This window comes from Erpetoichthys calabaricus, chromosome 7, assembly GCF_900747795.2.
Source record: "Erpetoichthys calabaricus chromosome 7, fErpCal1.3, whole genome shotgun sequence".
NCBI lineage: Eukaryota > Metazoa > Chordata > Cladistia > Polypteriformes > Polypteridae > Erpetoichthys > Erpetoichthys calabaricus.
The window spans coordinates 142,173,329-142,184,886 of record NC_041400.2 but is presented as its reverse complement, the minus strand read 5'-3'; the positions used below and the strand labels follow the sequence as shown (position 1 = coordinate 142,184,886).

General features: G+C 38.0%; 1 protein-coding gene across 1 annotated transcript in view; it reads left to right on the top strand.

Moving 5' to 3' along the window:
- The first annotated feature begins 5,016 nt into the window (after positions 1-5,016).
- adamts6 (ADAM metallopeptidase with thrombospondin type 1 motif, 6) overlaps positions 5,017-11,558 on the top strand; it is a 330,011-nt gene continuing 323,469 nt past the window's right edge. The window contains exon 1 of the mRNA XM_028805470.2: positions 5,017-5,507. The gene's annotated coding sequence lies outside the window, so the exon portion shown is untranslated. The remainder of the gene's footprint in view (positions 5,508-11,558) is intronic.

Here is an 11,558-nt window from a genome sequence, read left to right as displayed (position 1 = left end):
GAACAGAACTCTTTAAAATTAAATTGCAACTAAACTGAACTCATGCAAATTGGCGGTGATCTCATCAGACTGCCTCTACTGCAAAGAATCTTGGTGTCATTTTTGAGTCCTCCCTTTCTTATTCCACCCACATAAATCACATTAAGAAACTTTCTTACTTTCACCTCTGTAACATATCACGTGTTCGCTCCTTCTTCTCCTTTTCTAACACTGAGAAACTTGTTCATGCTTTTATCACATCCTGCATCGATTATTGTAATTCCCTACTGGCAGGTGCCACTTCTAATCTTATATCACAGCTCCAGCTTATTCAAAACTCGGCTGCAAAAGTCCTTACACGGACCAGCAGCAGCGAGCACATAACACCCATCCTGATTCACATTCACTGGCTCCCTGTGTCTTACAGAATTGAATATAAAATTCTACTAATAACCTACAAAGCCTTAAACGACCTTGCGGCAAACTACATCAGTGACCTTCTCCATCACTATGTGACTGTCCGCCCAGTAAGGTCCTCTGATTCTGGTAATCTTGTTGTACCCCACACTAATCTACACTCCATGGGTGACAGGGCCTTCAGCTGTATAGCACCCAGACTCTGGAATGACCTACCGAAATTAATTAGATCAGTTGACTCCATGAATTATTTTAAAAAACAGCTCAAAACTTATCAGTTCAGGAAGGCTTTTAGCTCTACCTGACTTTATTACCCTTCTTTCAATTTACCTCTATGTCAAGATGCTCATGTAACCTGTGTGTGTGTGCGAGACCATCAATTATGTTGTCTGTTAGGCTTTTTTTTCTCTGAATTTACTATCTTACTCTTCTTTATTTATTTATCTGGTTTAGTACAGTGCTATGTACTGTATACCCTGCCATTCTTTCTTAAACTCTGTGAAGTGCCATGAGCATGGGAAAGACACTATATAAATAAAACGTATTATTATTATTATTATTAATATACAGTATCTTGAAAAGTTACAAGTGGAATTTACTTATTGTATTACTTTTAAATTATAGTATTCAAATTTATATTTACTAATCTGAAGGTTATATAAAACACAACAACAATGATCATATAACTAAACCTAAGTAGTATTGGCCTTAAAGTTAGGTTTAGTTCCCATTTTAAAAATGAATATTTGACATAGAAAGGTATTAATGGCAGGCCCTGTCTGACCATACATAACTTATTAATAATTGACTATAGTCCAAAGTGTACATTGTAATATCCTGCTTAAAATTCCAGGAATAGCTAAACATATTTCAAAATGGCAGAACCTTTAGCTTTATTGCCCTGAAATTCTTAAATTATTTACCCATTAGCATTAGGGAAGCCCCATCCACTTCAATGTTAATATTAAGGATATAAAATCCCTGCCTTATCAAATGTACTCTTGTTAGAGCTGCTACTGAGACTATTCAGTAATTGCAGCCAGCATTTTGATTGCCCATTACTACATCTTGCCCATTTTTTCCTTACTCTTTCTCTTCCCTATACCCTACTATGATTATATATGTCATTTCCCCAATTAAACCATTATCAGACCTTTGTGAGTATTCTGATGATGACTAATTGACTGAACTTTGAGAGTTAGAATCTGGGACTAGCATCTGAATTTGTTGATGATTGTATTAATTTTATTCTATAAAAAAAAAAAAGCCGTACTATGTGTATTTCTGTATATACTGTATAATGCTTGTTTCTGCCGTTTTTACTGTATTTTTTATCAGTGTATGTGAAGCTGGGTCTATTAGTGGAGGTGAACTTTTTCAAAATAAATAAAGTTTAGCTTGCTGTAGTATAATTTAACACATAGAGCATATTAAAAATTTTAATTTACAAATGAGGATATGTTTGGTAGGTTCAACTGTAAATAGACTCCATCTAGTCACAATAAAATGAATGGAAAGCCTCTGAGGACTCTATTGAAGTCATACAATACTGAAGGTTTCCTTAAGTTTGAAGCAAATCTTTATTTAGATACTACCTGAAATTATTTATAGTAAAAATTACATAAAAGTAATTTTAATATGCAAAATATCAAGTGGACAGCACTGTGGAGCAGTTAGAAGACTAGGGTTCAAGTCCCTTGTATTCCCTTTGTGGAGTCTGCATGTTCTGCCGATATTTGCATGAGCTTTCTCTGTGTGCTCCGGTTTCCCCCCACAGTCCAGAGACATGCAGGTTATGTGAACTGGCGATCCTAAATTGTCCCAATGGTGTGCTTGGTATGAGGTTGTGTGTGTGTGTTTGCCCTGCAGTGGACTGGCGCCCTGTTCAGGGTTTGTTTGTCTTGCGCCCTAAGCTCGCTGGGTTAGGCTCTAACAGACCCTCGCAACCATATTCAGGACTAAGCGGGTTAGAAAATGACTGACTGAAAATATCACGTTTGAAATTTAGGAAAATTGGATAATCCCTAAAATATATATTTATACCAGTTCAAAAATGAAAGGAGGAAGGTTCTTTAAAACTTTTTATCTTTTTTACTTGTGATGATGCTTTTAAACATCTACCTTTTCCCATTTACTGAACCCATTCATCTAATTTTGAATCTCTTAATCAGTTTTCACTTTTGCAGAGGCTACATCAAATGCATAGTACCAACCATCCCCAGTCTATAATGGAGGAGAAACATACCCACAGTTACTCACAAAAAGGCCAGTTTAGATTTGTTAATTAACTTAACCTAAATGTTTATTTGATATGAAAGGGAAAACGGGGTACTCAAGAAAATAACCCACATGGACACTAGGTGAACACAAATAGGATGTGTACATATTCTAGTGAAACCTGAAATTATTAAAATCATAGATAGGCGATTGCCCTTTTTTTGCATTATACTTGCCACAAGATGGCGCACGGCGAACAAGTAATAAAAATATCAGATTATACTACTAAATAAGCTCCTGTTACATAAAAAATAAAATGCAATTTAATGTATTTATTATTTTCTTATGTGCCAGATTACAGTTAATTCGGATATATCGCTGAAACATTTTGAAATGCGTTGTCGGATGAGAAGATAAATAATCTAAGTGCGTTGTCTAGCGAACAAGGTAAGGTTGGCTAAATTGTTCAATGAAAAATAAAGATGTTTCATCGAAGTCTTTTCTTGGCATTATTTTAAATTGTTTCATTATTTGAAATATTCATTGGCTACCCTACATTTAATTTTAGGTAATATATATTGTCAAAATAGAAACTTGTTCACATTTTCGAAAAACTTGGTTTGAATTATTGTCCTGGTAGTGACGGTCTGGCATTTTCACATTAACTTCAACTCTTGTTTTTTTCCCGCATCCCAGGGATGTAGATGTTCACGTATTCTGTAAAAAAGACTCGTTCACTATAAGAAGCCCATGTTAGAGTTTACCAGCATTAAGAGTGAATCAAATGGATCCCATTAGGCAACTCGGGGGCGCAGAGTAGTTAGTAATCAGTCTGGTTCAGTTCCTGATTCTGAAGGCCTCTCTGTGACGTTTATCTGTTCTTGGTTTCACCTGGAGTTGTTTCCACCAAAGTAGTGTTTTGACGATTTTTGGTAACACAAAATTAAATCGTCCTGACCAATTGTACCCTTCTTTGGAGTATTGTCTCATTCCGGGCTGGAAAATTCAGGCCCATAAATAGGAAAAGTTGGTCGTGTTAATGAGGCTGTTAATGAAAAGTCGAAAAATATGTGGCAGTTAAAAATACCACATGTGGAATGTATTTGCTGATATATAGTCCGGAGTATTTTGTCCTCCAACACTACATTTCCATCCATTCCTCCCTCCGTCCATACTGTATATTTTTAAATAAGCTCGGTCCAAATTATGGTGTTGGATTTGTTTATCGGAGGGTTTGGATGAAGCATAACCCGTCACCATCAGGCGCAAAGTAGGAACCAATAACAGGAAATGACTTTATTGTTCATGCACATACCAATAGAAAGGAATAATATAAAACGCACGCTCTTGTAAATAGAACAGGATTTCATTAACTAATGACATTTAAACAGCAAACAACTGTTTTCGTCCATTTAAAACTTAAGTTGTTTCTTGAAATTCAGGTCAGAAAAGATTATTAGTGCAAATAAAGGGGCATGTCCGGGTGAAGCCGGACCCCGGGTAGCCCACAGTTAAAAGGTAAGTGGGCTTCATCATTACATTATTATCCAAGGAATGTAACCACCCAAATCCTCTTTAAACCTAACCGAACAAAGAAAAAACACGATCACCATCAATCTTCTTAAAGGATAAGCAACACTGTGTTGTAAGTGTAAAGCCGGACAATGAATTTGAAGTGCCTACTGTAATTGACAAGACAGGACGTTTTTTTAATGCGATGTGACAAAATGTCACATTGTTTTCTGACGAGCGACATAAATGTTGGTTTTATGTTCATCTGACCGATTTTACTGCATGAATGCCATTCTGAGTATAATCTCACGTCACGTTTCTGTGGGTCTCTTGCATACACTCTTCCTATAACACTATCACATTTAAGTTTCTATGTACAAATGAAAGTGAAAGGAAAATGTCAAACTCTAAATCAGCTAGTAGTTTTATTCGAAACGTTTGGTGCATTTTGCCGTGCCGGCTAGGCGCATAGAATGGCAATGAGCGCTGGGTCACGCAACACCGGACGCGCACAGCTGAAATAGTAGAGCTGGCAGCTCTGAGTACGATGAAAGAGATCACCGCTGCTTGATTTGGACAGTCTCATTTCTTTGGCTACGCGGGCAACAGTATCCCCTGGTAAACTTCAGAACGTTTCGATACAATACGAACCGCCGTGTGTTGGCTCAGGAATGTTGGACACTAGGTACAGGGAATCACATTCGATCTACCGTAGTTAACTTGTGTCTATCTGAATGATTTTTTTTACCCTGTTTGTACCCCCGATTCCCCCCTCCCTTTCACGTGACTCTGTGTATGACATGCGCAAATCACTTAGGCATAGGGCACATCTAATTTAATGACGTCAATTTGTACCTCCCTGCCAAATCTCTGCAGCGCTAAACTTGGCTATAGGCCGGTACGATAATGAAGGCGGCCGCGGCACTGTCTTGCATGCTTTCTTACAATGTACTTTAATACTGTATTAAAGTTTGGGGTAATTCTTTTTTTTTCCATGGACAAGACTATACAAGCGACTTACTTTGTGATGGTTGTCTATTTTTTGATTCTGAAACTCAGCTTCTAGTTATTAAGGGAGGGAGGAAAACAATATTAAAATAATCTGATTCAATTTATTACTGAACTGATGGAATTACATTGCTGCCAAGATAGCAACTCATGTCTATAGACCCATCTGTCTCCCTGCCGTCCCCATTTTTTTCTGGGGAAAAAAGCAAATTTCTGAATTCCTCAGGTCTGCAACAAATTTACCCTGATAAATTTAAGACGAGAGGAGTAAAAAGGGAAGAAAAGCAGTGAAACGGTTCGGGACCTCATATGCTGACAGACCCCATTGTCTGTGGACGTCTACAGTGCAAGTCGTGACAATGAAGATGAAAGCGGTAACTGAGTTTTCTTCTGCAGTATTTATTTGCCAGTAAACGACTCTCGTGCATGTCTGTCTGTTGTAGTGCACTGTACATTTTTAACAAAGCAGTAGTCTGTAGAACACACGACGTGCCAAGACAAGCTGGCCTTCGAGATATATGAATTGACAAGTGTCCATTTGCAAGTTTCGTTTGCTTTGCTCGACTCTCATTTTGATTTTAGTACGAGGTGTATGCCTTATAAATGTGATGACGATAGCCAGTTTAAACAGAATTGTATTGGCAGTTTGCTTTAATAGACCTGTAAGTACTGAACCCAAAATTCGCACTGAAGCATAGTTTTCCATTCATTGAGTCTGATCAGCAGAGTGCTACCAATGTAACCTATAGCTGATAACCTCTAGAATTTTTTAACCTCTTAATGGGCTACCGTCGCTATTTTTCCAGTCCTAATGCTGATTGGGACTTAATGTGAAGTGGCCTGAGTGAATATCCTTTGATTAATGGTTTAGAGAACAACTTGACTGGGTTCTGAGATTACTCTTCTTTTTCTTCTTCTTGTTGGTATTATTATTATTATTATTATGTTTCAGCTAACACTCGTACCATTCTGATTATGTATGGCTAGCTGGGTTTGTGTGTTATAAAAAGATAACCGAAAGATGCACTCCTAGTGTCTCGCTTTTTGTGGGACTGCAAAGACACTTGTTTTTATTTGACTTGCCGGTGTTATGCTTTTGGGCTACTTGCCAACTGTCTGGGTCACACTCCTTTTTATCCAAATAGATTTAGCGCAGCTGTCTGGAAGCGGACTGTTGGATAACTTCAGTGAAACCAGACCAGAGAGTGTGTGTTTTCTGGTTCTTCTTATTTGACCACAACTTAGTGCAGTACAACGATGTACTGTACAGTTTTTGATACCCAACGCCACAAGTGTGCAGTTCACTTTCAGCCGTGTGAGACGTTAAAAGGGTCTGTCGTTTCCGAGCCTTGTGTGACAGGAAACGTGGTTTCCTCGATTAATAACCGCATTTATCTGTCTACACGCAATGTCCCTGAAAATTGCACAGTAAGCGAAATCTGCACCGTGCTGCCGAGGTAAATCCCGTGCATATGCGATGGTGAAGTTGTATTATTTTGCAAGCACACTTGCTGTAGTCCGGATTTCACCCTAACTCGCGTTGACGATGAAGCACCCACCTGGAGTTATCTTGTCTAGACATCCGTGCGCACTAGTGCTGCTGTAAACGTGAAGTAAAAAAAAAAATCTGACAGCTGCATGGCCAGCGTGCAGGAGAAACATCGTGAGACTGACCATCCGTGCTGATCGGTTTCTCATACTGATAATGCGAATCGTTGCTGTAACTTGAACAGTGGGCACTGGTTATGTCTGCTTAGAAAAAGAAATAGTGTGGTTTTCCCATCCACTGAAAAGTGGTGAAACTAAGGTGGTGCATTTATGTGGAAAAATGCAGAAAATATATATTATTTAAATACAGTCACGTGAAAAGATGCTGGCAATCTATTTAATTCCAATAATATTTCAAAATTAGATCATCCTAATTTCAGCTGACATCCAACACATAACAGTTAGTTTACTTTGGCATGTTTTTTAAATAAATAATAACAGCATGCAAAAGCCATGTGTGAAAAAGTAAGTACACACTTACTACTTCATATGAATTAAGTTAATTAGAAAGAAATGTTTCTATTCAATGACAGTTGATTAGTTGGCAATCAGGAAGTGTTTCAATTAAAGCAGAACCCTTATTCTGAGGCATTCCATTTTCTGATAATGTGTCTGCTGTGCAAATGTGTGTGATCATTATACTGTTGCACTAACAGTTTCAGCCAAGTTTTAATACAGATGAAGTCACATTTTCCTCTTGAAAATGGGGAACTCAGTGATTACGAGGTGTTCATGTAATTTGGCTGCAAATTTACCTAAGATCATCTCCTTTCCACTACTGTGTTTGACAGATGCTATGAAATTCATTTGATACTCTGTATTTGGTTTTTGCCAAATATTGTCTTGTAAATATCAACTCTACTCTTGTCTTGTCAGTTCAGAGGACACTGCACTGAAAGTCTTGTGGTCTGTTTAGTGTAACTTTCAAAGAAACAGGCTTTCTACTTATCACCCTTCCCAGAAAGCTATACTTGCTCAGTGATTTTCTGATGAAACAGTCATGTACATAAACTATAATATTTACCATGCTGACACAACGCTGTAGATCTTTGGATGTAGCTTTAATGGGCCTTTGTGATCTTCTTTAAGATCATACTATTTGATTTTTGGGTGAGTTTTTTGTGATGTCCATTCCTGGAAGGTTATCAACCCTTCAAGGTTCCCCATTTGTAAGTAGTCATTCACACGGTAAAATTATGAACTTCAGATTGTTTGACAATGGCTTTATAACTCTTCCCAAACTAATAAGCAACAACATTTAGTACTTTACAATACAGTTGTAGCAGATGTCCTTTGTCCATGGTACCACAAACTTCAATTGCCCCTGACAAAGGAGGGCTAAAAGGAGAATTCTGAACAGGGAAGAAGAAAGGTTAGATAGGAGAGCAAGTTTTTTAAAAATGTTGGGGAGAGAGAGAGAGAGAGAGAGAGAGAGAGATGACTGCATTGGAAGAAGAGCAGAGTGGGAAGAAGCAGGAAGGAGTGGAACTGAAATAAAACTTTTTATTGTCTACAAGAAAGTCAGATGTAGTGCTCCATGGTGTTAGCTTTAGAGCTCATCCACATGGCTCTAACAAGGAAATCTTTTAGGAATGTAGTAGTTAGGCTGCAGTCTAATTGCTATGTAGTAAATACATAAAAATACCTTAGTTACAAAGGACCACAATGAACATTTTGAGTGATGTTGCAGTGGTGTTCTCTTGTTAGTGTTCATTACAATATTGTTAAGGTTCTTGAACTTCTAAAGTTGAATGTTGCAATTACATTAGTCCAATCAGATGTAATATTCAGCTGTAGCATTTTAATAAAGCAAAATGTGAACTGTGCCACAAGAGCTGACGATGAGAAAAGATGCTACTGTGTTGGTGCAAAATATGGGTTAAGACTTAAACTGAATTATAATACCTAAATTGTTAGTTCTTGTGAGTAGGTTGCAACAGATTAGCACAAATATGAAGGTAAAAGACAATGTAGCAACAGACAGACAGGTTGATATCATTTAAATTGGGATGGACTCTGTGTGTGCAGAAGCAGTTATGCTCTGTTATGGTCTTTTCCATACAAATTGCACTGGTTTATTAGTATGCTTTATTAGAGGCATTTGTCACCTAGTGGTGAAGTCTTGGAGGAATTAAGAGAAAAGTTAGATTTTTTTCAAGTGAAAGTTATTTCTTCGCACTCATGGTGTATATTAATTTGCCACGTAAAACTGTGTTCTAAAGAAAAGTGTGTTTTTGCAGCTTACAATGGAACTGAAGGATACACAGGTCCATAGGTGAATACAAAAGTCTTAAAACTTACCAAATACACCCACTTTTCAAGCCAAAAATGTTAGAGTATTGATCCACATTTTTTGCAAAATTGCGTAACCGTTTTGTTTTAAGAAGGGAAAAAGCGAAAAGCAAATCACTGTTGTGAGATTCAGCCATTTTAAAAGAAGAATACGTGTTCGCGTTAATTCGTATTTCTCTGTGGCACTGTTTTAGTTCCATTGTAACTGCTCTCACTGCAGCCTGCTGATCAGGGAGGAGGAACTTGACCCCAGGGGTGTGGATGCACCTCAGAAAGTAATCACTAAGCACCTGTAACTAACATTATTGAATGGTGATGCACAAATATGAATTGATGCCTCTGTTCTGTAGAGAAATACGCGATTGTAACTGAGATAGGCACATTAACGATACCTTATGTCAAAAGATTATCTACTGCTGCTAGATTAACAATGCATTCATTTACTTCAGGCAGAGAGAATATTGTGCAGGCATGTAGTATGTAATCAAGTGAAAGACAGGAAGCAATTCGTCTGTCCTTCCATCTTCCTAACCTGCTTATCCAGGGCAGGGCCATGGGGCAGCTGGAGCCTTTTCCACCACGTTTCAGACCAAGGCAGGTACAATCCCTGCTTCCTGTCATTTACGGGGTGAACACACAGACACACATGGGCCATTTTAGCAATGACAATCCACCTAACTTGCATGTGTTTGAACTATGAGAGGAATCCAGAGAATCTGGGGAAAACATGCAACCCTTGCCCACTCAAACTCCAGTGTCCTTCACTACAAAAAACCAGTGCTACTTTGCTGCCCAATAATTTAATTACTGATTGTTGTCCTCAATATATTAATTCCATTACTCTATTAAAATACAATACAATTACAATACAATTAATTTTTGTATAGCCAAAATCACACAGGAAGTGCCGCAATGGGCTTTAACAGGCCCTGCCTCTTGACAGCCCCCCAACCTTGACTCTCTAAGAAGACAACGAAAAACTCCCAAAAAAAAAAACCTTAGTAGGGAAAAAATTGGAGGAAACCTTGGGAAAGGCAGTTCAAAAAGAGACCCCTTTCCAGGTAGCTTGGGCGTGCAGTGGGTCTCAAAAAGAAGGGGGTCAATACAATTCAATACACAGAACACAACAAATCCTCAATACAGTATAAAAAATAAACAAATTACAAGTATGGAGCAGAATTTAACAGTAGATGATATCACATAATATGATTTGGATTTGTTTAGAGTCCTGGAGACCTCAGCCATCAAGCTGACTCCCTCATTTGGCCATTCCACAGCTGAAACATTGCTTTGCCAGCCAATCCGATGAAAGGACCCCTCTACCCCACAATTCCTGCGATCTTCCATCAGGGATGACTTTACCTTAGGCAGGCAAAACAACTTCGCAGTTGGGCTGTGTCAGCAAGTGCCACATTAGAGTACCGAGAAGAGAAACAGAATAGGTGAGGGTTAGTAACAAATTCTAACTATCATGTTACTTCTGTTTTAGTGCTAATGACTAACAACAGAGATGCAGTCTGCACAGTTAATCAGCAGCTCTAGTCAGGGTATGCTAAACTGAAGTAGTGAGTCTTCAGCCGAGATTTAAAAGCTGAGACCGAAGGGGCATCTCTGATAGTAGCAGGCAGACCATTCCACAGTTTAGGGGCCCTATAACTAAAAGCTCGACCTCCCATTGTTATTTTATTAATTCTTGGAATCATTAGCAGACCAGCATCTTGAGATCTTAATATGCGCTCTGTTTTGTAAGTCATGATAAGTTCAGACAAGTAAGACGGACCTTGGCCATTTAATGCTTTATATGTTAAAAGGAGGATTTTGAAATCCGCCCTAAACTTAACCGGGAGCCAACGTAAGGATGTAAGAACTAGAGTGATGTGTTCGTATTTTCTTGTTCTTGTAATAATTCTTGCAGCAGCATTTTGGATTAACTGGAGGCTGTATAAAGAACAGTTTGAACATCCAGAGAACACAGCATTGCAGTAGTCAATCCTACTAGAAATAAATGCATGAATTACTTTCTTAGAATCGTGCTTATTTAGAAAATGCCTTAATTTCCCAAAATTTTTAAGATGGAAGAAACATGATTTAGACAACTTTGTAATGTGCACTTTAAATGACATGCTAGAGTCAAAGATAACGCCTAGATTGCGGGCTGATTCAATAAAATTACTGGTGATTCCAACTGAGTTAAATGATGACAAAATATTGTTGTGGTCAGCGTCATTCCCTCCAACAATTAACATCTCTGTTTTATTGGTGTTTAAAGATAGGTAGTTCTCATCCATCCACTCCTTTAATTCACTAACACAACTAATTAAAGACAACATCGGAGAAACTTCATTTGATCTAAATGAAAGGTATAATTGGGTGTCATCTGCATATAAGTGAAATTTAACATTATGTTTCCTAATGATAGATCCAAGTGGAAGCATGTAAATTGAAAACAATAAAGGTCCCAGTACTGAGCCCTGTGGGGCACCATATTGAACTTTTGTGTATAATGATGGAGTACTGTCAGCACATTTCTGTACATACTGGAATCCATCCATCCATCCATTATCCAACCCGCTATATCCTAACTA